This window comes from Saccopteryx leptura, chromosome 8, assembly GCF_036850995.1.
Source record: "Saccopteryx leptura isolate mSacLep1 chromosome 8, mSacLep1_pri_phased_curated, whole genome shotgun sequence".
NCBI lineage: Eukaryota > Metazoa > Chordata > Mammalia > Chiroptera > Emballonuridae > Saccopteryx > Saccopteryx leptura.
This window is the reverse complement of record NC_089510.1, coordinates 92547062-92571787: the sequence shown is the minus strand read 5'-3', so window position 1 is coordinate 92571787 and position 24726 is coordinate 92547062. Positions and strand designations below refer to the sequence as shown.

At 35.2% G+C, this 24726-nt stretch overlaps 1 pseudogene; it reads left to right on the top strand.

Moving 5' to 3' along the window:
- The first annotated feature begins 1201 nt into the window (after window positions 1-1201).
- LOC136380060 (large ribosomal subunit protein eL19-like) lies at window positions 1202-20566 on the top strand (annotated as a pseudogene).
- The last annotated feature ends 4160 nt before the right edge of the window (window positions 20567-24726 follow it).

Here is a 24726-nt window from a genome sequence, read left to right as displayed (position 1 = left end):
AAATTGGTGATTTGGCTCCTCTGATTTTGCCAGTTGGGTTTAAAAAAAATAGGTCAGGAACACCCTGAATGAAACTAACAATACATGGGCATAAATTTAAAGAACTTTTAGATACTGGATCTGAAGTATCTGTTATTGCTAAGCTACATTGGCCTGCCTCCTTCCTGGCCCACTCATGCAACAGCCACAGAATTACTAGGTATTGGGCAAAGTAAATCCCTTCAACAAAGTTCTAGTTTTTTACATTGGGAAGATTAAGAAGGTCATTCTGGATTTTTAAAGCCTTATGTGCTCCCTGGATGGCCAGTTAATTTGTGGGGTAGAGATGTTTTGAAAAATACAGGAGCATTGCTTGTCTGTCCTAATGGTTTAGTCAGTACTCAGATGCTTGATTGGGGATTTCTGCCCAATAAGGGACTGACTAGGGCAAGAACAGCGAGGAATTCTCACCCCCATAGAAATGGCACCCAATACCAGAAGGTGTGGATTAGGATATCAAAAATTAGCATAGGGGCCTTGGTAGCTCCTGCTACCCCAATAATGCATTGTGCAGACCCAATTACTTGGAAATCAGATAATCCTGTATGGGTAGACCAATGGCCCCTTTCTCAGGAGAAGCTTAGGGCAGCTGCTCAATTGGTTCAAGAGCAGCTACAGCTTGGGCTCATTGAATCATCTATTAACCCATGGAATACACTTCCATATTTTGATCTTGTTGCCTCCTGGATTTTCAAGTGGCATAGGCAATCCTTACAGCTTATAGGTTTTGAGCCTCAAAATTATTGTTGTTCCTTTTTTCAAAGGATCAACAACAATGGCTCTGAGAAACTTCCACTAAATGGCAAATTGCTTTTGCAAATCAATGGACTTTATACTGAAACAGTCAACATAAAATCAACTCAAAGACTAGAATTCTATGCCATTATCATGGCTTTTCAGCATTTGCCATATTCCTCCTTTAATCTATATACAGACAGCAAATATTTACTTATGGTTGTTTCTACTATAAAGACTGCTGTCTTAGGGACAACTGCAGATGAACTATTTCAGCAGTTCCTCCTTCTTCAAAGACTTGTATGTCAACATGGAGCTCCATGTTTTATAGGACATACTCGAGCTCACTCCACGCTCCCTGGAGCTTTAGCACAAGGGAATGCCTTTGTTGATCAAGCTACCCAAAAGAAAATTATTTGGAGCAATCATGACAGATCGAGCAATTCAGTCTCATACTAGTCATCACCGGAACGCTGCAGCCCTGTGTAAACAGTTTCAACACTCTCGGGAAGCAGCACAGCAGATTGGTAAATCCTGTCCAAGGTGTCCTATACTACAATGTGTCCCTTCATTTGGAGTTAACCCTCAAGGACTCCTACCAGGACAACTCTGGCAAATGAATGTTACTCATATACCTTTTGGCAAACAGTCCTATGTCTACGTTACAGTGGATACCTATTCTGGATTTATAGTAACCTCTGTCAGAACAGGAGAGGCTGCTAAGCATGTTATAGCTCATTGTCTGTATGCACTTTTCTAATATTGGATTTCCTAAACTGGTTAAACTGACAATGCTCCTGCATATGTAGCAAAAGCATTTACTGTATTTTGTCAAACCTTTCTAATTATGGGTATTTCTTACAATCATTAAAGTCAAGGTATTATTAAAGTGTACCCAGCAAATATTTTAAGGTCAATTAAAAAAATTTAAAAGGGGGAAGTCATATCCTGGAAATCCTATGGGTCTACCATACCATGCTTTTTACTTAAAAAAAATTAAATTTCTTTTGAATGCTGATGAACAGGAGACGTCAAATCTTTTTCTCCTGCAAACTTCTACCTTTGATCCAGCTAATAACACTGTTTTATCTTTTTCCAAATAGCTCTAGATATACAGAAAAGGTTTATATAGGCAGATGGGGATCCTCAACCCCTCAGCGAGATCTTCTGAGCATGGCTTTTAAGGTACCAAGAGGCAGAAAAAGCCCAATAGAGATCAGGTGAACTACCAGTTTTTAGGATATGCCCGTAAAGGCTCCAATGCCCCAAAGGGGTCTCATAGGATTCCATCTGGTTCCTGCTTCAATAGTGAATAGGAAGGACATTGAGGTAAAGCCTGCCAGGCTTACATGCCTTTGCTGTGAGGAAAAGGGGACACTGGAAGGTAGGCTTCCCCCTCGTTCCTCTAAGGGAGTGTTTAGTCTCTTCCAGCCCTGCTCCAGCCACCTATGACCTAACCTTGCCCAGAATGCTGGGGTTTGCCACTGAAGACTGAAGGTACCCAGGGCCATGGGCCCCATCTATGACACTGTGGATGAGCCTAGGATATTTCTTCCAAGAAGCAGGTAAACTGATCTCACTTGCACAAGGACCACTTAACTATGTTTTGCCTGAATAGTCAGGTTTTTTATTCTTCGCTCAAAAATCTCTGTTGTGGGTGTTGATAGTCCTACTTTCTGCTGTTTTGTTTAATATATAGTGTTTCCTTTATTTCTCCTACCTCAATGCCCCACTCATATTTCAGGCTGGGACCTACTCTTAATTAGAGCTCTCTTTCCCCTTTTTGCCAACTTCTATTATGAATTTACCTTTGCCACCCATCTTAGTGTATCCCAAGGTTCTCTTTACCATGCCACAGTCACAGAGCTCTAGGGAAAAGCAACCTAGTCTCATCTCTCCAGGCAGAGGAGAATAGAAATTCCATCTCCACACAGGCTGCATATGGCTTTTCCAGTCTACCTAAATCATTACCAGCTAGAAGCAGCGGTCATTGGGACTTGGACTTGGACGTGAGCTGCAAAGTATAGAATTGTGATAGCAATTCCAGTGCCATGCAGACTTTTCCTGGATGTGGACTTTTCCTGGACTCCTGCTCTTTGTGATAGCTCCTAACAAACTGAGCTGGGGTTGGACTGCATTTGCAGGGATTTGGAATAGTGTTGGTGCCAACTTGGATTTTTTGAACATGTTAAGGACACTACTCTTTTATGGATTCTTTCTGTGTTGACCAAGATAGTGCTTAAAGGCTTTAATCACTGTAAAAAAATAGAAGACTGGATAAAGAAGATGTGGCACATATATGCTATGGTATACTACTCAGCCATAATAAATGATGACATCAGATCATTTACAACAAAATGGTGGAATCTTGATAACATTATACGGAATAAAATAAGTAAATCAGAAAATAACAAGAACTGCATGATTCCATACATTGGTGGGACATAAAAACGAGACTAAGAGAAATGAAAAAGAGTGTAGTGGTTATGGGGGGGAGGGAAGAAGAGAGAGAGGGAGGGGGGGCACAAATAAAACTAGATAGAAGGTGATGGAGAACAATCTGACTTTAGGTGATGGGTATGCAACATAATTAAATGACAAGATAACCTGGACATGTTTTCTTTGAATATATGTACCCTGATTTATTGATGTCACCCCATTAAAATTAATAAAAATTTATTTATAAAAAAGGTTAATAACCAAAATTTATAAAACTCAATACCAGGAAAATAAACATTCCAATCAAAAAATGGGTAAAAGAAATAAATAAACACTTCTCCAAAGAGGACATACAGATGGCCAATAGGCATATGAAAAAATGCTCAACATCACTAATCATTAGAGAAATGCAAATTAAAACCACAATAAGATATCACCTCACACCAGTCAAAATGGCACTCATTAACAAAACAACACAGAATAAGTGCTGGTGAGAATGTGGAGAAAAGGGAACCCTCCTGCACTGCTGGTGGAAATGCAGACTGTTGCAGCCACTGTGGAAAACAGCATATAGAGAGATTCCCACAAAAATTAAAAATCAAACTGCCTTTTGACCAGCCATCCCAGTTTTAGGAATATATCCCAAGAACACCACATCAATGATTCAAAAGAAGAAATGCACCCCCATGTTTATGGCAACATTGTTCACAATAACAAAGATCTGGAAACAGCTCAAGTGTATGTCTGTGACAAGTGGATTAAAAAGCAGTGGTACATATATACAATGGAATACTATGGGACCATGAAAAAGAAGGAAATCTTACTTTTTGTGACAACATGGATGAACATGGAAACTAACAATTCCTAACCAACATCCAACTTGTATCTTTCATGACAATGCATGGTATAGCTTTTAAAAATTTTGTTCCTCAGAGATACAAATGGCCAACAGATATATGAAAAAATGCTCAGCTTCATTAGTTATTAGGGAAATGCAAATCAAAACTACAATGAGATACCACCTCACCCCTGTTAGATTAGCTATGATCAACAAGACGGGTAATAGCAAATGTTGGAGAGGCTGTGGAGAAAAAGGAACCCTCATTCACTGTTGGTGGGACTGTAAAGTAGTACAACCATTATGGAGGAAAGTATGGTGGTTCCTCAAAAAACTGCAAATAGAACTACCTTATGACCCAGCAATCCCTATACTGGGTATATACCCCAAAACCTCAGAAACATTGATACGTGAAGACACATGTAGCCCCATGTTCATTGCAGCACTGTTCACAGTGGCCAAGACATGGAAACAACCAAAAAGCCCTTCAATAGATGACTGGATAAAGAAGATGTAGCACATATACACTATGGAATACTACTCAGCCATAAGAAACGATGACATCAGATCATTTACAGCAAAATGGTGGGATCTTGATAACATTATAAGGAGTGAAATAAGTAAATCAGAAAAAAACAAGAACTACATGATTCCATACATTGGTGGAACATAAAAATGAAACTAAGAGACATGGACAAGAGTGTGGTGGTTACCAGGGGTGGGGGGAGGGAGGACAGGGGGAGAGTTAGGGGGAGGGGGAGGGGCACAGAGAACTAGATAGAGGGTGGCGAAGGACAATCTGACTTTGGGCGAGGGGTATGCAACATAATTTAATGACAAAATAACCTAGACATGTTTTCTTTGAATATATGTACCCTGATTTATTAATGTCATCCCATTACCATTAATAAAAATTTATTAAAAAAAAAAAAAAATTTTGTTCCTCTACCTAATTCTTATCTCTCTCTCTCTCTCTCTCTAATAGAATATATGACCCTTAAAGGCATAAACTATGTTTTCTGCTGATCATTTACCTTCAGGGATTTTAAATTGATTTACCTTCAGACACTTTCAAATTTATTTATTTATTTATTTATTTTATTTTATTTTTTATTTTTTTCTGAAGCTGGAAACGGGGAGAGACAGTCAGACAGACTCCCGCATGCGCCCGACTGGGATCCACCCGGCACGCCCACCATGGGGCAATGCTCTGCCCACCAGGGGGCGATGCTCTGCCCATCCTGGGGGTCGCCATATTGCGACCAGAGCCACTCTAGCGCCTGAGGCCGAGGCCACAGAGCCATCCCCAGCGCCCGGGCCATCTTTGCTCCAATGGAGCCTTGGCTGCGGGAGGGGAAGAGAGAGACAGAGAGGAAAGCGCGGCGGAGGGGTGGAGAAGCAAATGGGCGCTTCTCCTGTGTGCCCTGGTCGGGAATCGAACCCAGGTCCTCCGCACGCTAGGCTGACACTCTACCGCTGAGCCAACCGGCCAGGGCGACACTTTCAAATTTAATACAGTTATCTCTGTATAATAGAATTATTAGAGGCATTGTCTAACATTATTTATTTATATTAACATATTTAACACATATCACTTATTTACTAAAAGATTTATAAACTCAAAATGACACAATAGCATTGATTATAGTTATTATGTCCTTACCTTTTTCTGGGTATTTTGCATACTGTACTATGTGTGTTTGAAAAACAAGTTTCTAACTATGTAGATCCTAATATATTGGTTAGATTTACTCTTAAGTAGAAAAATAGCATAACAACATAGAACAACAAGTCTTACCAGACCTCCTTCTTAACACAGATGCCACGAACCAGCACAGCTAATAATTCCTGGTCCTGAGGGAGAACGATGTGGAATGAAGAAAATAAACTTCATGAGGAAGAGGATGGGATTGGGAGGCCTCTGCAAGCTGATGGCAAGACAGAGCAAAAAAGCCTGGGGTTTGCTTCATTATATAGCCATATGCAAATTAGGAAGCCTCCAATACAAAGTGACACATCTCCAAGGCAACTCAAGAATTCTCCCAAGTGCAGAAACCCTCCACCGTGCATAACTGAAATCAACCAACATCAGAACAAACAAAGGGTGAAAGAAAGGGCATGAAAACTGCTTCTAGCCACTTAACCAAGCAAGTGAGGTGGGGGGTTGAGATGAGTGCAAATACTCAGCTTCATAGCCCATATGGAGGTGGTGGGAGGAGAACTTAGCCTTTTGCTAAGCCTTAAACTATAAGAGCTTTGCTACTTGTAGTCTCCCACACACAGGACTGGCATCTTTCATCCTTCTAGATTTCATTAGTTGATCACATTTTAATGTATTTATTATATTACTCTCTAATTCTCACTCATTTGTTTTATTTGTAATAATATACCCAAAACAATTTCTGGTTCAGCTTTGGAAAAGAAGCTGCACTTTCTGATTTGTCATAAGATTTCCAGGGCTATTTTACATTTTTAAGAGGTTTGGAAGAGTTCTGATAAACTGTTTCTTGGTCTTATTCTCTTCTCCTTCTCCTCCCCTCTTTTGTCACAAGGTTTGCTATCTGGGGTCTGGCACCAATGATGATTGCAAAAAGACAACTCATTCACCCCTATTCTAATATATGAGATGACAAACTTTTTGTATAACAAAATAGATTTGTGAGGGGAAAAAACCCACTTTTTTCATGATTGAGCCGCATTTCTCTCTTCACTAAACTCCTTTCTAACTCATCAATATTTTTACCCTTTCTTGCAAGAGTTTATGATTTACTGTAAAGTTCTTACTGCTTTGTTTTTTAACTAGTTTTTATGAAATCATATTGTTTAAGTATTATCTCTAGTTCCATTTCACACTCTGTAACCAGATGTGTCTACTTATTTCTCAGAAATATTTATTTGGAGAATTGGCTTCGACTTTGAATCACATTTGACAATAATTCAATTTCTAATTTCATGTCTTTGCAAAAGATCAAAAAGACAATGTGATAAAATGTATTCACTTTACCAGTATGCAAAAGAAAACATTTTAACAGGAGTTAAAAATACAAAATGATTTATTTAATTTTGACATGATTATATTTGAAATATAAGAGAATTAAAATTTAATTTTATATGCAAATAAAATTTTTAGAAACTTTTTTTTACTGTTTTCTAAATTTAAAAAGTTTCAGTTATGCTGTTTGTGGGTCAAATAAGTTTGTAAATATGATGCATAGTTTTGCTCACTTATAGTTTGCATTGCGTGTGGGGGACAGGCTGTAAGCAGGCAGGGTTCTTATAGCCTAAGTCTTAGTTTTAAGACTAAGCTTTTTCCACTCTTTTAATACTAAGATATTCTCAACACTAAGCTTTTCCCCACACCCTTGACTGTTGCATGATGTGGGGTGGTGCACTCTTATGAGGAATCCCATTTATGCCTCAGATAAATGGCTTTGTATCAGAGACTTCCTTATTTGTATACTGGCTTAAAGGCTTCAATTTCTACACTATAAAATAAGGGAGACCAGGGGCTCTTGCTCTCGGTTTTTGAAATTAACATTGCAGAGGAGAAGCAGCCAAGATGGCTGAGTGCTGAAGGAGAAGCCAGTTTGTGCAGAGTTTGTGCAGAGAAAAGGAGATGCTAAACAGAGGTGAAAAGGCTAGTGCGGTAGAAATCTTTGATTCTAGGAAACTTGGATAAGTCAGTGGCTTTAGGAGCCCTGAATGGAAAGGGAAGTGTTAAGCCACTGTGTGTATTTGTCGCCTGCCGGGTGTGAGCTAGGACTAAATGTAATGGCTCACCAGTTCTTGGCTCCATTGTTTCATTATCATCTGTCCAAGTCAAATGTGAACCTACATGGGCCAGGCTGCTGTAATGGTGGCCATGGCTACTGGCTTACACTATTGTTTGCATATGAAGTGAACCCAGAACTAAGCATAATACAGTTTCAATTAATGTATTAAAGAAATGATTAAATCAATCCTGAGTATTAAATTTATTTGAAGAATTAAATAATATTTTCTGAAATCTAAGTAGTATTTATTGAGCCATAATATCACAATTAAAACAGGTCCAGAATATCTAGATTCTTTCTTTTTTCCTTTTTTTTTTCCAAATGAGAGGAGGAGAGATAGAGAGACAACCTCCCATGTACACCTTGACTGAGATCCATCTGGCTACTCCTGTCTGGGGCCAATGATCTGCCCATGTGGGGCCATGCTTGCAACCTAGCTATTTTTAGCACCTGAGGTGGAGGTGCCAAGAAGCTATCTTTAGTGTTTGGGACCGATGTGCTTGAACCAATTGAGCCATGCCTGTGGAAAAGGAAGAGAGAGAGAGAAAAGGGGTGTAGCAGCTAATTAATGGTTGCTTCTCCTGTGTGCCCTGACCAAAATTGAACCTGGGACATTCACATGCCAGCTAAGACTTTACCACTAAGCCAACTTGCCATTGCCAATGTCTGGATTCTTCTTCATTTGTTTCTGCAACACATTTGTTCTGTTTGATTTGTTTTGTTTTTAATTTTTAATTACTGGTGTTTTCAGCCACTAAGGTGTAAACTAAGAAAAATACAACATTTTTAGGTCTCAATTTTTACCTTTTAACTCCAAAATTTTATTTATTTATTTACATTTTGCATTGTATACAAGGCACCTGCCTTTTGTGTGTCAAGAACTATACAGTGTCTAATATTTTGCTTTCCCTGAAAACTAACAAGTTAGCCTACCAGTTTTATATAGATGCTGTGAGAAGACGTAAGAGTCTATGTCCTTGACAAAAGCTGTGCTTTTCATTGCACAGTAAGAACATAAACTTTATGTTTTCATTGGGACCCCTTGATCCACAAGTCAATAGGGCTTGACACAGGTGGATTCTATATCTTAAGAAGGTTTGTGTCACAGCTTTTAAAGCCAGAGATTAAAAATGTTCTAATCTTTTAAACAGTAGGCTAGCAAACCTGAGCAACCTTTGCCTGCAGGAGGATAGTATCTTTATCATCCTGGTCTGGAAACAAATCTGCCTTCTGCCCCAGAAATTGACATTATCTTTATCGCTCAAGGCCATTTTCTCTACAAATGTCCTTGCAAAGATCATACAGGTATAAACTGATTCAATACCTACAGAAATCCCCAAAGCATTGTCTTTTAGAAAGTACTATAAAGATGGGCAAAGGGGAAAGTGGGGATGGAAAAGACTTTGCCCGGAGACATGCATGCACAGTAGTAGTACAATGTGCAGATGTTTTATTGAGTTGTACACTTGAAACTTGTAGAGTTTTGGACCATGATAAATTCAATTTTTAAAGAAAGATATGTTTTCTGACACCAAAGAGTTCACAAAATAGTAGATACAAAATACCTGTACAAATATTGATCGACTTACGACCTATGCAACTTACAACCATTTGACTTACGACCACAATCACTAGCCATGACTGCTCTGCATCTGGCAGCACAAGCGTTGCCCAGCTGGGCGTACGACAGTGCAGACCAGCTTCCGGCAGCACTACCATTCTGTGTGCACCATTTCAACTGTTATCCCAGACTCAGTACAGCAATTTGTGTTTTGTGTCTTGGACATTTTTCATCAAACCTCTCCCAAGATGTCTACCAAGAGGAAATTTCTTTGCAAATATTAAGCCAGTTGTACTGGTAATGCAGTGTTTTACTTAGACCTGACAAATGTAAAAATAAGAAACAAAATGGTGTAGAGATTATTCAAATGGCAGAAAATGAACAAAGAAAATTATTATATATAACAATAATGAAAGAAAATTATGATAAAATATGACTTAAAGATTTTTATAACATCATTTCACAGTACTGTACATATCGTCTACTCAACTTATGACCAAATCATGTTACGACCAGTCTGTCAGAACCAATCGTGGTTGTAAGTTGAGCACTAGCTGTATAAGTGAGTATAAGCTAATCACTAGTTGTCTGAAGATTATATAACCTTAAACTTTGTACTTTTTGAACATTAAGATGTAGTAATAGTTATATAATTAAAGCTATATCTTTCTTTTTTATTTATTTCTGTTATTTTATTCTTATACACCTTTTCTCTATACTTATAGAGTTTAGAAACACTATTTTTGGTTCTAGAATTTGGTTTCTATTTAAAATAGCCATAATATTATACCATACATTTTGCTCCATAAGACACACTTGTTTTCCCCCAAAAGTGGAGGGTAAAATGTCTGTGCATCTTATGGAGCAAAACAATATGGTATTTTATTAAGCATTTTAACACACCATTTGTTTCAGATTTTTTTTTCTTATTTTCCTCCTTAAAACGCTAGGTGTGTCTTATGGTCAGGTGCATCTTATGCAGTGAAAAATACGGTAATTTGTGAATGTCAATTGAGGCATAAATTAATTCAAGAAATAAAAACAAAAGTTGAGGAAACATCTGTTTTATTTGTAAAGACTTATTAATATATTTAAAAATTAATGTCAACATGTGGGTGAATTTTACATTCAAAGTTATAGTAACTTAATCATTTGCTGATGCATAATAAACTTTGGAACAGGTAACATAAAAACTTACAAGATGTTGGGGGCAGGGGGCAAGGGGGATGTTTAGGGGAACACAGGGGAGGGGGGTATATTCAGTGGGACACTTGAATCTATGTAAACACAATAAATTAAAATCGATAAAGAAAAGAACTCACAAGAATCTGTAGTAAATAAGTTAGGGAATATTAATAATATTTATTGAATAGGAAAAGAACTCTATGTTTATGATATCTAAAATATTAAATTATATTTTAATTAAGCAGTTAGTCAAAACAAAGGAAAATTGCCCATATATAGCTTTCAAAATTCTTTAAAAGCTTGCATTTTTAAATTTTTGATTTAATGGTTGGGGGAATAAAATAATGAAAAACTAAAAGAATAATTTAAGTTTGCCTACTTTTATGTTTTTAATATGTACTTCAGTATAAATATATATTTAGCTTATGTCCTTAATTAAGTTATCCAAGGATATAGAATAGGCTTCCTAAATGCCAGATACATTATCTTTTCTAAATATCTAATGCCACATTCATATATTAGTATTCAAACTTAGCTAAAAATAAGAGAAATATATTTATAAAGGACAGTGATGCAAGTCAATATTCAATAAAATGTAAAAACTAATCCAGGCAGTCAAAAAGAGACCTCTAATATTCATTAAGAAAGAAATTTAAAACTATTCTATTCAGTGTAATAAAAAAATAAAAGCATAAAGAAATATTACTTTAGAAAGAGTCAAAAATATTTTTAAACAGGTAGTTTCTATCTGGCATTATTATTCATTTTTTATTATTTATTTTGGAAAATTGCAAAATTCAATATTTGTAAGAATACTGTAATACATTCTTATTTACCCATCAAATACAATATTGTTTTATCTATACACCTACTTACTTTCCTCCTGACTTGTTTTACAATAATTCTATCTATAATTTTATTTAATTATACTTTGTAAATGTAATTTTGTTTTGATGGAAATATTTTAAAATTAAAAAATTACAAAAGCAAGAAAGAGTAAATAAAGTTGAAAAGCACATATTCATTATAATTATATTATAAACATTAAATGGACACTGCATCTCTAAACACATTGTATCATTTATTGCAGTATACACAAATAATTACTTGTCAAACACACAGACTTTAAAGAATTTAAAATTTATTTAGGCAAATGAAACTGAAAAATTAATAAAAACAGCTTGAACTAGTGGTCTAGAGACTACTTACCACATAGAAATAGTAAAGTAATTCATAATTAATTAAAATGTTATATAACATTTATGAGTTTAAAAGAGGAAGATAACACAGGTTTGCTCAATATCAACAAAGGGGGAAAGGATTTTGCTGTGTAGTTTTAATAATGCATCACTCACTTTTTGGAATAACTTCCTATAATTTTATATATATATATATGTTTATTAAATTTAACTGAGTCACATTAATTTTAGTTTTTTCCACTATCATATTTTCATCATTCTCATACAGAGCTCTACTGAGAGTTTGCACTCAATAAATCACTTACACAAAAATTCTCATCCAAATATCTGCTTTTAGAGACCATGACCTAAGTGCCTCACAAATCAGTACCTGCTTCCTCAGGAATTTCTCCATCTTTCACCCTGTCAACTAGACCAATTGTAGAGTCACATGGCCTGACTGGGGGAGACAAAGCATGATGAAAGATGCAAAGGAGCAGCGAGCCCTGGCTAACATGCACAAGATCAGCCTTTGGTGACAGGAGAGTTAAATCAGGCCAATCATCTAGAAAGGTCAATTATTGATCCTGTTAGGGATTTCCACATATTTCAGCTGTGCAGTTAAATCTGCAATTTATTTATTTATTTATTTATTTATTTATTTATTTATTTATTTATTTATTTATTTATTTATTTATAACTCATTCTTATTTTGCAGTAAACCTCTACACTCACATTCCCTCCAAGGAGGTTCTTCTAAAGGGCTGTATCCAGTTCTTTATACAAATTTTAGCCAATTGAAGAGAGACCAAAATCTGAAGTCATCCAATCAGAACATAGAAAGATCAGAAGAGTAGCAAAGTGCGAGGAAGTTAAATCTTTTGGTCGTGAAGAGAAATGCCCCTGTGACAGCTGGAGGGAAGTACTTTGCCTTCTATAAAGGTAGGTCCTATGGAATTAACAACAAAGATTTGTTGCTCTGGCTTCCTCGAAAATACTGCTAACTTTCCATTTATATAGTAGTATGCATGTGATGTTATAAACTTCTTTGTATGTTTGTTTACAAAGACTATATTTTAGAGCAATATTAGTTTCATAGCAAAATAGAGAAGAAAATGCAAGGGTTTGCCAATAACCCATGCTGTTCCCATGTACGGCCTCTCCCATTGTCAATATTTTACATGAGAGTGGTACATTTGTTCAAATTGATAAACCTACACTGACACATCATTATTACCCAAAATCCATAGTTTACATTACAGTTCATCACTAGTGTTGCAGACTCTCTGGTTTAAGATAAATGTATGATAAAATGAACCTACTATTATAGTAGCATACAAAATATTTCCACTGCCCTAAAATTTCTATGGGCTCTGCCTATTTATTTTTCTCTCATTTTAAACCCTGGCAACCATTGATCTTTTCACTATCTTTATAGTGTGTTTTTTTTAGAATGGCCAGTAGTTAGAATGCTGCTTTTGTATCTGGTCTTATTTCCCCTACTGTTATGCATTTAAGCTTCTTCTACATTTTCTCATAGCTTAATATATCATTTCTTTTAGGCTGAATAATATTCCATTCTCTGGATGCATCACATTTTATTTGTCAATTCCTTTATTGAAAAACATTTTGGGGTTTTTTCCCCCAAATTTTGGCAATGATGAATAAAACAGCTATAAACATCTGTCTTCAGGCTTTTATATAGATATAAGTTTTCAATTCATTAGGTAAATATCAAGGGATATGACTGCTAGATCATATGATAAAAATATGTTCAACTTGTAAGGAACTATTAAGCTGTTTTCTAAAGTGACTACACCATTTTATATTCCCATCAACAATAAATGAATGCTCCACATTCCTGTCAATGCTTGATGTTGTCAGTGTTCTGGATTTTGGCCATTTTAGTAGGTGAGTGTTGGTATCTTGTTGTTTGAATTTCTATTACCTTGCTTAAATTTCATATAATGAGATTTTTTATATGCTTATTTTTTATTTGTATATCTTTTTTGGTGAAGTGTCTGTTAAGGTCTGGCCCATTAAAAAAAATTAGTTTGCTTTCCTACTGATGAGTTTTAAGAGTTCTTTGTATATTTTTTATGACAGTCCTTTATCAGATGTAAGAATTTGAGTTCTCAAAAGTTCAAACCTCCCTGTAGTCTATCTCTTTATTTTATTTACATTTTTTACAATTTATGTAATATGCCTAGGAATTTTACTTGTGTCTAGTCTTTTGTCTTCTTTGGTTAATGAGCCAATCTCAGAATGTTATTCTCTCCTAATTAGCTGAGTTACTTTTAGAAATATTTTATTATTTCTATAGTGGATCAAAACACAAGTTATTACTAATTAATTAGTTTTCTCCTTACTAATTTATGTACTAAACAGAAAGATTAGCAGAGTTGAAAAGAATTGTATTCAATTTTCCTTGTAAATGCAATTTTTCTCTTACTGTAGTCAATGCAAGGATGAATGCATATAGTAGCATGGTGAATACTACATATATTTCTCTTCCATCTTTATGAACTTCCTTTCTCATTAAAACCTCTCCAACACAACCGAGAAAATAATGACCTTGTCTCATCCCCGTCGACCTCTCTCAGTTGCTACATTTGTCCAGCTCTGCACTAACTAAATTTATAGTGTTATACAAACAATTAGTAGCTAACTATCAATACTTTTATTAAAGCATTTCTTAATGATCACCAAGGATACTGAATTACTTTTGATTCATTATACACAACTCTTGGTTTTAGAAAATCCAGAAATTTTCAGTCTAACACATCTTTAAGCTATGTAGGAAAAGTGAATGGGTTTCCAATTCATTTATAATAACCATATCAATGTTATCTTTTGATTTTGTGATAATCATACTACTTTTATTTCACAATAAAATCTATCTTAGAGATTGAAAAAGCCAAATATAGAAATTGAGTTTATAAAACTACTGATAAGAAAGGAGTGATGTCATGCAAAATAGTAGAGTATGAAGGTTCAGGGAAGGTTTCTCCAACAAAGCAACTATTGAAATGAGATGTTAGAATAAACTATTTTGGAACTCTGTGCCTGATCAGATACTTATAACAACTACGGCATGTTGGATAAAAAGAAAGACTTTTGATCTTAGGTATGAATGGTATGTCTAAATGTATCTTTGATCCACATTTCTTAGCCACGTCTAGGTTGAAGGTAAATGCTTCAAGTTCCAGGAGCAGCTGGCTGGAGCTCTCTAACCCACAGAAACTTTCCCTCATTGATTTCTATGGAAAGATTAAAAGGTCAGTGCACTTTTCCTTGAGCCCCATACTGAAGCCAGGAATTAAAAAAAAAATTGTTAGGTTACTAGTCAACCACGGAGGTAACAAACAAAAATTTTGATACCTCATATAAAAAAAGAATCAGTACACACTTTCAAAAATAATTTGAAAAGGTCATTAAGTAGACAGTACCAATGCTCAACAAACAGAACTCAACAATCGCTGAAGAGTAGAATAACATTTTCAGAATTACTAGATTAAATTATATTCAACAAATGATGGTAGGTAAACTGGACCTCAACACACAAAATAATAAAGTGAGACCTTTCTCCTAAATCATCTAAAAAATTAATTTACACAGGATCAAAGACTTTAATTTAAGAACTACAATAGAAATACAAAACTCATAAGAGAAGATTTCATGGCATTGGATTTGGCAATGATTTTTTTTTTTTTGGATATGGCACCAAAAACACACAAGAAAAACAAAAAAAAATTAAAATTTAACTTCATCAAAATTAAAAGCTTCTGTGCATCAGAAAACTTTATCAAGAGAGTGTAAAGGCAACCCACAGAATGGGAGGAAATGACTGCAAATCATATATCTGATCAGGGATTAATTACTAAAATATATAAAAAAATTCCTAAAACTAAACAACATCTACAATAAAATGAACAGCTCAATTGGAAGTGGCCACATAATTTTAAAATAATTTTACTTAAAGAAGAAATAATAATTACAAAAAAATCACATGAAAATATGCTCAACATAATTAATCATTAGAGAAATACTTCCTGTCATAATTTAACTCTTTCATATTTACTTCTAAGCCATTTTAGTTTCATTGACAAAAATGAACAATACCTGGTTGAAACAACTTAGGAATGAGGATAAGACTGAGTTTCTCTTATTGCAACGTGGCTGTCCACCTAGACAATGATTGATTCACCTGACCAAGCAGTGATGCAGTGAATAAAGAATTGGATTGGGATGCAGAAGACCCAGGGTTGAAACCCCGAGGTCACCAACTTGAGCATGGGCTCATTGGCTTGAGTGTGGGATCATAGACATGACCCCATGGTTGCTGGCTTGAAGCCCAAGGTTGCTGGCTTCAGCCTAAGATCACTGGCTTGAGTAAGGGGTCACAAGCTCTGCTGTAGCCCTTTGATCAAGGCACATATGAAAAAGCAGTCAATGAACAATTAAGGTGAAAATTTGATGCTTCTCATCTCTCTCCCTTCCTGTCTGTCTATCCATTTCTGTCCCTCTCTCTATCTCTCTCTGTCATAAACAAAACAAAGCAAAACAAACAATGATTAATTCATTAAAATATAAGTATGTGTGACCAATAGGTACTTTCCAGATGACACTTTTTGTATGAGTATGTATGTGTGTGTGTATCTTAATTGAAATTTATAACTTTAAGGAAAATAATAATTTTAAATATTTTGTATTAGAAAGAACCTTTTCTGTCATATTTGGTGTTGAAGTTACATTGTATTTTACTATAACACATTGTTTATAACCAAAGTTTAAAATGCTAGGAATAAATTTGAGTTTAATATGATGGCCCCAGCTGGTTGGCTCAGTGGCAGTGGGTTGGCCTGGAGTGTGGAAGTCCTGGGTTCAATTCCCAGTCAAGACACACAGGAGAAGCGACCATATGCTTCTCCACCCCTCCCACTTTACTTCTCTCCCGCTCCCTCGCTTTCGCTCTGTCACTTTTATTCTTCCTCTCTCACAGCCATTGCTTGAATGTTTCAAGCAAGTTGGCCCTAGGCCTGTGATGGCAAACCTTTTTATAAAAACCACCCACTTTTGCAGTGCTGGTCAGCCTGGTCCATCCCGCCCACTAGTGGGCGTTCCAGCTTTCATGGTGGGCCAATCACGGCACCATTTGGTTGCTCCGCTACCGCCCACCATGAAAGGTAGAATGCCCACTAGTGGGTGGAAGGGACCAGGTTGACTAGCACTGCAAAAGTGCGTGGTTTTTATAAAAAGGTTCGCCATCAGGGCCCTAGGCTCTGAGGATGACTTCATGGTCTTACTTCAGGTGCTGAAATAGCTTGGTTGCTGGGCAATGTAGCAGCTGTTCCAATGATCAAAACATTACCCCATAGTGGGCTTGCCAGGTTGATCCTGGTGAGGGCTCATGCGGGAGCCTCTCTCTCTGCCCCACCTCTCACTTCATAAAAAAAGTAAAAAATAAAAATTAAAAAAAAAAAGATAAACATTTAAAGGGACTAATTAAAAAGGTGGACTTTATTTACTACCCTCTATCAAAACAACGTATATTATTTCCTTTGAAACCACTGGAAAAGTTTCAATTTACTACCTGTGAACACTAAAAACTTACTGGAAAATTAATAAACATTATTCTATTTTTTTTTGCTCTTTCTCTCTTTATTCCCCTCTCTTTCCTCTTCCTTCCTCTTTTTTCTCCCTAAAAACTTATAATTATAAAAGGTAAGATTTATTTCATATTTCTGAATAAATTATTTAAAGTGTTCAAGGGTAGTCAATCTTTTTATAAAAACCGTCCACTTTTGCAGAGCTGGACAACCTGGTCCCTACTGCCCACTAGTGGGCATTCCAGCTTTCATGGTGGGCCAATTGCGGTATCATTGGGCTGCTCCACTACCGCCCACCATAAAAGCTGAAATGTCCACAAGTGGGCGGTAGGGACAAGGTTGACCAGCACTGCAAAAGTGGGTGGTTTGTTTTTGTTTGTTTGTTGTTTTTCTTTTTGTATTTTTCCAAAGTTGGAACTGGGGAGGCAGTCAGACAGACTCCCCCATGCTCCTGACCGGGATCCACCTGGCATGCCCACCAGTGGGCAATGCTCTGCCCATCTGGGGCGTTGCTCTGTTGCAACCAGAGCCATTCTAGCACCTGAGGCAGAGGCCACAGAGCCATCCTCAGCACCCAGGCCAAGTTTGCTCCAATGGAGCCTTGGCTGCGGGAGGGGAAGAGAGAGACAGAGAGGAAGGAGAGGGGGAGGGGTGGAGAAGCAGATGGGCGCTTCTCCTGTGTGCCCTGTCCAGGAATTGAACCCGGGACTCCTGTATGCCAGGCTGATGCTCTACTATTGAGCCAACCCGCCAGGGCCAAAGTGGGTGGTTTTTATAAAAAGTTTGACTGCCCCTGAAACTTATATCTAACTTTTGGGCTTTGAGATAATTAATATGTAATTTAATTTTTTTAATATGTATACTTCCTAGTAAGTTTATTTTGCATTATTACTATACATTATTTGTATTAGTTATCTTTAAATGTGGGTACAAAATAAGAATAGAAAATATTCCACTATAATAAAATTATGCTTTATCAACAACAGTATATTGTTTCTAATAGCAATAAAACACAAAAATTTATTTTTCATGATTTTTTATTTAAATATTTTAACCCTCTTTTTAGGTATGTGTTCTGTGAATGTCTCTTAGTCTATTTTTCTATTTATTATCTTCATAATGTCTTTCAAGGGCAGAATTTCTAAATTTTGATGTCTAACTCATATTTCTTTAATCTTTTATCATTTGTGTTGTTTGTAGTCTACTTTAAGAAATGTTTGCCTAGCTCCAGGTCACAATGCTATTCTCTGATATTTTATACCAGATTTTTATTGTTCATTTTTATTTTTATACGTGATGTCATTTCTGAATTTTATTTTTCTTTCATGTATGTATGTTATATTTGTGATCAGGAACAACAAAGCAACTATTTTTATGTGAATGAAAATATCTGTATAAATATTTGAATTTTTCAAGTTACTAAGTCAAAGTGTCTCAAAATGGTTGAAGTCAACAAAAATTTTTAAAATGTTTTTAGCAGCATGCAACTTTCAGAGAACAATGTGTTGCAAATACTTAGAAAAATAGAAATAAATTTAAATACTAATAGATATAATTCATTTGCTGAACATAATTCATGTAGATTTTTAAAATATAAAATTTGCCTGACCAGGTGGTGGCGCAGTGGATAGAGCGTCGGACTGGGATGCAGAGGACCCAGGTTTGAGACCCTGAGGTCACCAGCTTGAGCGCAGGCTCATCTGGTCTGAGCAAAAGCCCACCAGCTTGAACCCAACGTCGTTGGCGCCAGCAAGGAGTTACTCGGTCTGCTGAAGGCCCGCGGTCAAGGCACATATGAGAAAGCAATCAATGAACAACTAAGGTGTTGCAACGCTCAATGAAAAACTAATGATTGATGCTTCTCATCTCTCTCCGTTCCTGTCTGTCAGTCCCTGTCTATCTCTCTCTCTCTGACTCACTCTCTGTAAAAAATAAATTAATTAAAGAATGTAAAATTTGCAGATATCACTTTGTAATGAGTTGTTTCAAAAACAGGAGATAATAAAATTGTAAAGTATGATTCGAATAATCAATCTTTAATTTCCTTCTAATTAACTAGGTTTATCAGGAAAGTTTCCAATAACTATTATTATTATCAAAATAATCAGTCAACTGACTAACAATTTGAAGGTTAAATAACTAAAATTTATTTATAACATCAAACTGTATTTCTACTAGAAGTCATACAAGGTAGTGAGAATTTCATATTAACTTGATACCAAAACAACCTGCTCTATTAGTCTCATAGAAATGGTTACTGTATTAGTCAGGGTTATCCAGAAAAATAAAACCAACAGAATATAAGTGTATATATATACACACACACTATATTTAAATTGTATAAGAAACCTGTACAACTCAATTGCAAATAAATAAATAAATTAATAAAAAAGAAGAAAAAGAAAAAAAACATGCACACACACAAAAATAATGATTTAAAAATAAGCAAAATCCCTGAATAAACATTTTTTTGCAAAAAAGACATGGCTTACAGGTATGTGAAACATGCTTAACATCGCTAATCTTCAGGGAACCCAGACTTGGTAATATGGTTTCCTGTCTTTCCATTACATGATACAGTTCTCAATTATGCATAGAGCAACAAGTAATGAAAAATAAGACTGGGATCTTTTTTTTGGCCACTGTGACCACGGCCATAAGTAAGTTTGTTCAGGTTTCAGAAAAGGCTCACCTCCACTGTCTTCCACTGTGGAAAAAAAAAGGTCTGATTGGACCCAATGAAACCAATGATATTTCCAAAGCCAATACCTACCCATAAATCCAGAAGCTGATCAGTGATGGGCTGTTCTCCTTAAAGTTTGTAACTGTCCGTTCCTGGACTCAACAACAACAAAAAAATACCTTGGCCAAATGGAAGGGAAAGTTATACTGCCAATGTTGGAATGCCTGAGAAGGTAACTTGCATGAAAACTCTGTTCCTGCTGCAAGGCAGATATTGTGAATTTAAGAAGGTTGACTGCCACATGAATCACAGCCTGTACCTGAAATCACAGAGGAATGTATTGAAAAAAGCCAATTCTCATGGAATACATTCACAAATTAAAGGCAAACAAAGATTGTAAGAAGCTCCTGGCTGACCAGGCTGAGGCTCACTCATTTAAGACTAAGGAAACATCAAGCCCTTGAAGAGTGGCTGTAGGCTAAAAAAGGAGGAAATCATCAAGACTGGCCAAAGAGAAAGAAGCTAAAAACTCAAGTTTCACATCTATTGCCTATACATAATGGCCTCAGCAATTACATAGATCAATTATTCAAAGAACAAGACTTTATCTGCCAAAATAAAAGAGTAAGACTCATGGAGCATTCTAAATAATTAGAAACACCAGTATTAATATCAAAATATAATTTTTTACTTTATACAACACAATGAAAAATTTAAACAATAAACTTTTTGCATATATATATATATTAATAATACATTATATTAACTATTCAGTCCATACATATTTTGTTCATATTAACTGATACCTATTATTTTTCTTTAGCAAGATAAATCTGGACAATAAAATTCTTTTCTGTCTTTGGAAATTAAAATATATTTACTTTAATAAGACATATTATTCCTAAACTAGGGTTTATTATCTTAAAATTTGTTTCATCAAGATATTAATGATAATTGAAATTTGCTTAATGTCATAAATATGAGTTTTTAAATTATAAATACATTAATCTGAAAGCTAAAAAAACTGATCTATAATCTCATAGGACAAATAAACATTTTTTTTACTAACTCTGAATATTATATCAATTTTATAAGCTCTATTTCTTATCCTTAAAATATTATTAGGGGAGTTCAGACTACTTTTAACAGCTTTCATTGATGATAGCTTTATTTAAATCTAATCCTAAGTAAAATTAGGAATTTAATATATCAAGAGACTTTTTTAATGTTTTTCATTTTAAACTGTGTCTTCCTCCCTTCTCTTGCTCTTTCTCCTTCCCCTCTTCTCCTCTTGATCTCTCTTTCTCTCTCTCTCTTTTTCTCTCTCCCTCCCTCTATTTTTTCCTCCCTTTCTCTCATAATATAATTCAGACTCTATAACTAAATAAAGTTAAGATTAAGGTTTCATGCTACTTGTAAGGGCCATAAATCAGTATTTACTTCCAATAATACACAATGTAATTAATATAGGCAAATAGTAACCTTTGTTTTAAACTAAATACTTTATAAGGACATATAATTGGCAAAGTTACCAGTGTATTTATAGACAGAAACAGCAGACTAAATTTCAAAATGCAAAATGATGGCATTTCTTTGTTTTTTGATGATTCAGAGAAACAATGTGAAAAAAAAGATAATGATGTATTTCTTACCTGGCTATTATGTGGACGAAGAGAAGTAACATTTCCAAACACATAGCATGGTGTTGATACATGTCAACAATTAAACAAATGATTAAAGATTAAAATGCAGCATGCTCATTTCCCCTCTTGTCACTGGGGTAGTCATGAGATTTAGAGTTGGCCCATGAGATACAAGGGGGAAATTTTGGTCAAGCTATTTTTTTTTTTGTCTTCAAGCTTTCATCATTGTCACAAAAGAGTGACACATCATGTCACAATAGTATCCCAAATAGATGTCCTCTCTTTATATAACAATTTATTTTTTGAAGTAGGGGACAATAATTCCAGCACACACAGCTAATGATTGCAGAACAAGATGAAAACCAAGATGAACTACCTCTAGTGGCATTGCCTTTAACCAACTTGTACCAGGTTAGTGGCCTGTGTCAGCTGGCAACAGCAGATAGTTATTCACTTTGACACATTTTAAAGTGTTATTCTCTCCTTTGACAGTCTGATTTGAGTCAGACAGATGTTAATGTCAATAGTGAATTATTTTTGAAAAAGAAACATTTTTAAACCTAAGTTTTAAAGAAGTATTTAGAAGCCTAGCATCATCTCCATGAAAATAGGATTTGTACTATGATTAAAATCTCCTGATAGGAAAGTGTTACAAAGTAGAATTTATGGAAAGTGAGATGTAATTTGAGACCTAATGTTAGAATCTGAGCTGAAACATTACCATGTTTAAAAAGGTAAGAAGCCCCAATAAAGTCAATTAAATAAAAAAGTAAGAAGATATTTAATCATTTGCATAAGTATATTTTTTATTTTCTTAAGTGTGAACTTTTTTTAATCTTGCAAATAAATGTTAGCTCATTTTGTTGAAAACTTAAGTAGAAAATGCTGTAAGTTTGATTAAGAAATTATGTTAAACCCAACAAAAAGAAAATTATAAAACCTATTCTAAGAGACAATAATAGTTTCAGCTATATCACTAATATAAAAAGGTTAGTTTTTAATTTGAAATCTGGATGTTCAACTAATGAAAACAAATTTGAGCTTTCTTATGGTATGCATTTCATTTGAAGCATATTTATACAGTTGATTTTTTTTGCCAAGAATAATAACTTGTGATGACTATACTATTACTTTTCTATTATAGCAGCATCCAGTTGAGAAGTATAACAGCTATTACTATTGTGCAGTAAAGAAGTTTTTATGTATTAGGTTTGATAACTTTTAAATTTGTGGAAGCAATTATTACCTTTGAGAAGTTAATATGAGTACTATTTTAATGATACTATACAGATGTAGCCTATGGCTTAATGAGGCCAAAACAACAATTTAGCTTATTTTATGTAGGATGAAAATTAATATTTATCGAGTGTGGAGATTTCACTGAGGTCTTTATGGTCTTGTTGTAGTCATTCTTTTCCCTTGTTCTGAGTGATTGCTTTCTTGATACATCAATTATAAAATATTTTTAGTATTAGACTTAACTCTGTTTCCTTAAAATCCATGTTAAAGCCTTAAATCCCAATATGAATGTATTTGGAGATGTGGCCTATAAGGAGGTATTTAAGACTAAATAAAGTCATAAAAGATGTACCCTAATCTAATAGGACAGTGTTATTTTTAGGATGAGAAAGAGAGCTCTCTCTATGTACACACAAAAAAGGCAAATTAAGAACACAACAAAATACCTTTATCTATAAGCCAAGAAAAAATATCTAGTGCTAGATTTTGTACTTCCAGTCTCCACAATTGTGAGTAAATAAATTTCTGGTTTTTAAGTCTTTCAGGCCTTGGAATTATGTAATGGCAGTCTAGCAAATTAGTAAACATCTGCATAAACATAACAAAATGAATAGAGTGGTGTTTTGGCAAAGTGATTTATTCTCTGAGTTGAAATTAATCTCTTTGATAATGCTTGGCCTGGTTGGTTGGCTCAGTGGATAAAGCATCAACCCAGCATGTAGACATCCCAGGTTCAATCCCCAGTCAGGACACACATAAGAAGCAACTATCTGCTTCTCTCCCCCTTCTCTCCCTTTTCTCTCTCTCTTTTCCTCTTGCAGCCAGTGGCTCAGTTGGTCTGAGTGTTGATCTCAGGGGCTGAGGATAGCTTGGTTGATTCAAGCATTGGCCCTAGATAGGGGTTGCTGGGTGGATCCCAGTTGGAATACACATGGGAGTCTGTTCATCGCCCGTCCTCTCACTTAAAAATACATTAATTATTTTCCTTATATTTAAGTTATAACAGAATACTAAAAGGTTTACTAATTAGGCCTTAAACTTAGATATTTAAGAGGGTTAGACTTATGCCACTGATGTTGCTCTTATAGTAAAAGCCTTCTGAATCTTAACTTAATGATAGAATCATCTCATAGAAACTTAATGAAAAAATCAAAACTATAATTACAATTGATCTTCTGCTCAATTTTGACTCTTTCCTAACCAAATCTAACCTCCCAATCCATTGAAATAAACCTAAAATTCCTAAGAAAGAAAATAATTTAAGACAAAAATAAACAAGAAAATTGCATCGTTTATGCAAAAGAGGGTGTGATGGATGGAGTTGATATACTAACTTTAATTTATACCAAAAGACACAGTTTGAGATGATTATATGTAAATTGAGTCTTTGATTTTTTTTTTTTATTACTTCAACTTGAAGATCTGTTTGGTTCACCCACATCTCTTATTGCTCCACTGATCCTCTGGAGCCTCTGCCAGGGTGTCTGTCACCTTGATACCTGTGGTGACTTTCCCAAATTGTCTTAACCTGGGAACAGTTGTGTCATGCAAACAAGCCAAGAGTAGATAATTATTTTTTATGTTTTCTTGTCCTATCTAAATCATATATTTTAAGACACCAACTAGAAAAGCTAAGAAATAAAACCTCAGAAAATATCAAGTGGGAATGCTTATTTTAGTTATTCCTTTATTAACATCTGTATTATATTTATCTTAAATATTTCTATGCCTTCCAACCTACCTCTTTCCTTAGGATCAATATTTAACTTATGACACCATTATCAAAAATGCATTTCTTCATCCA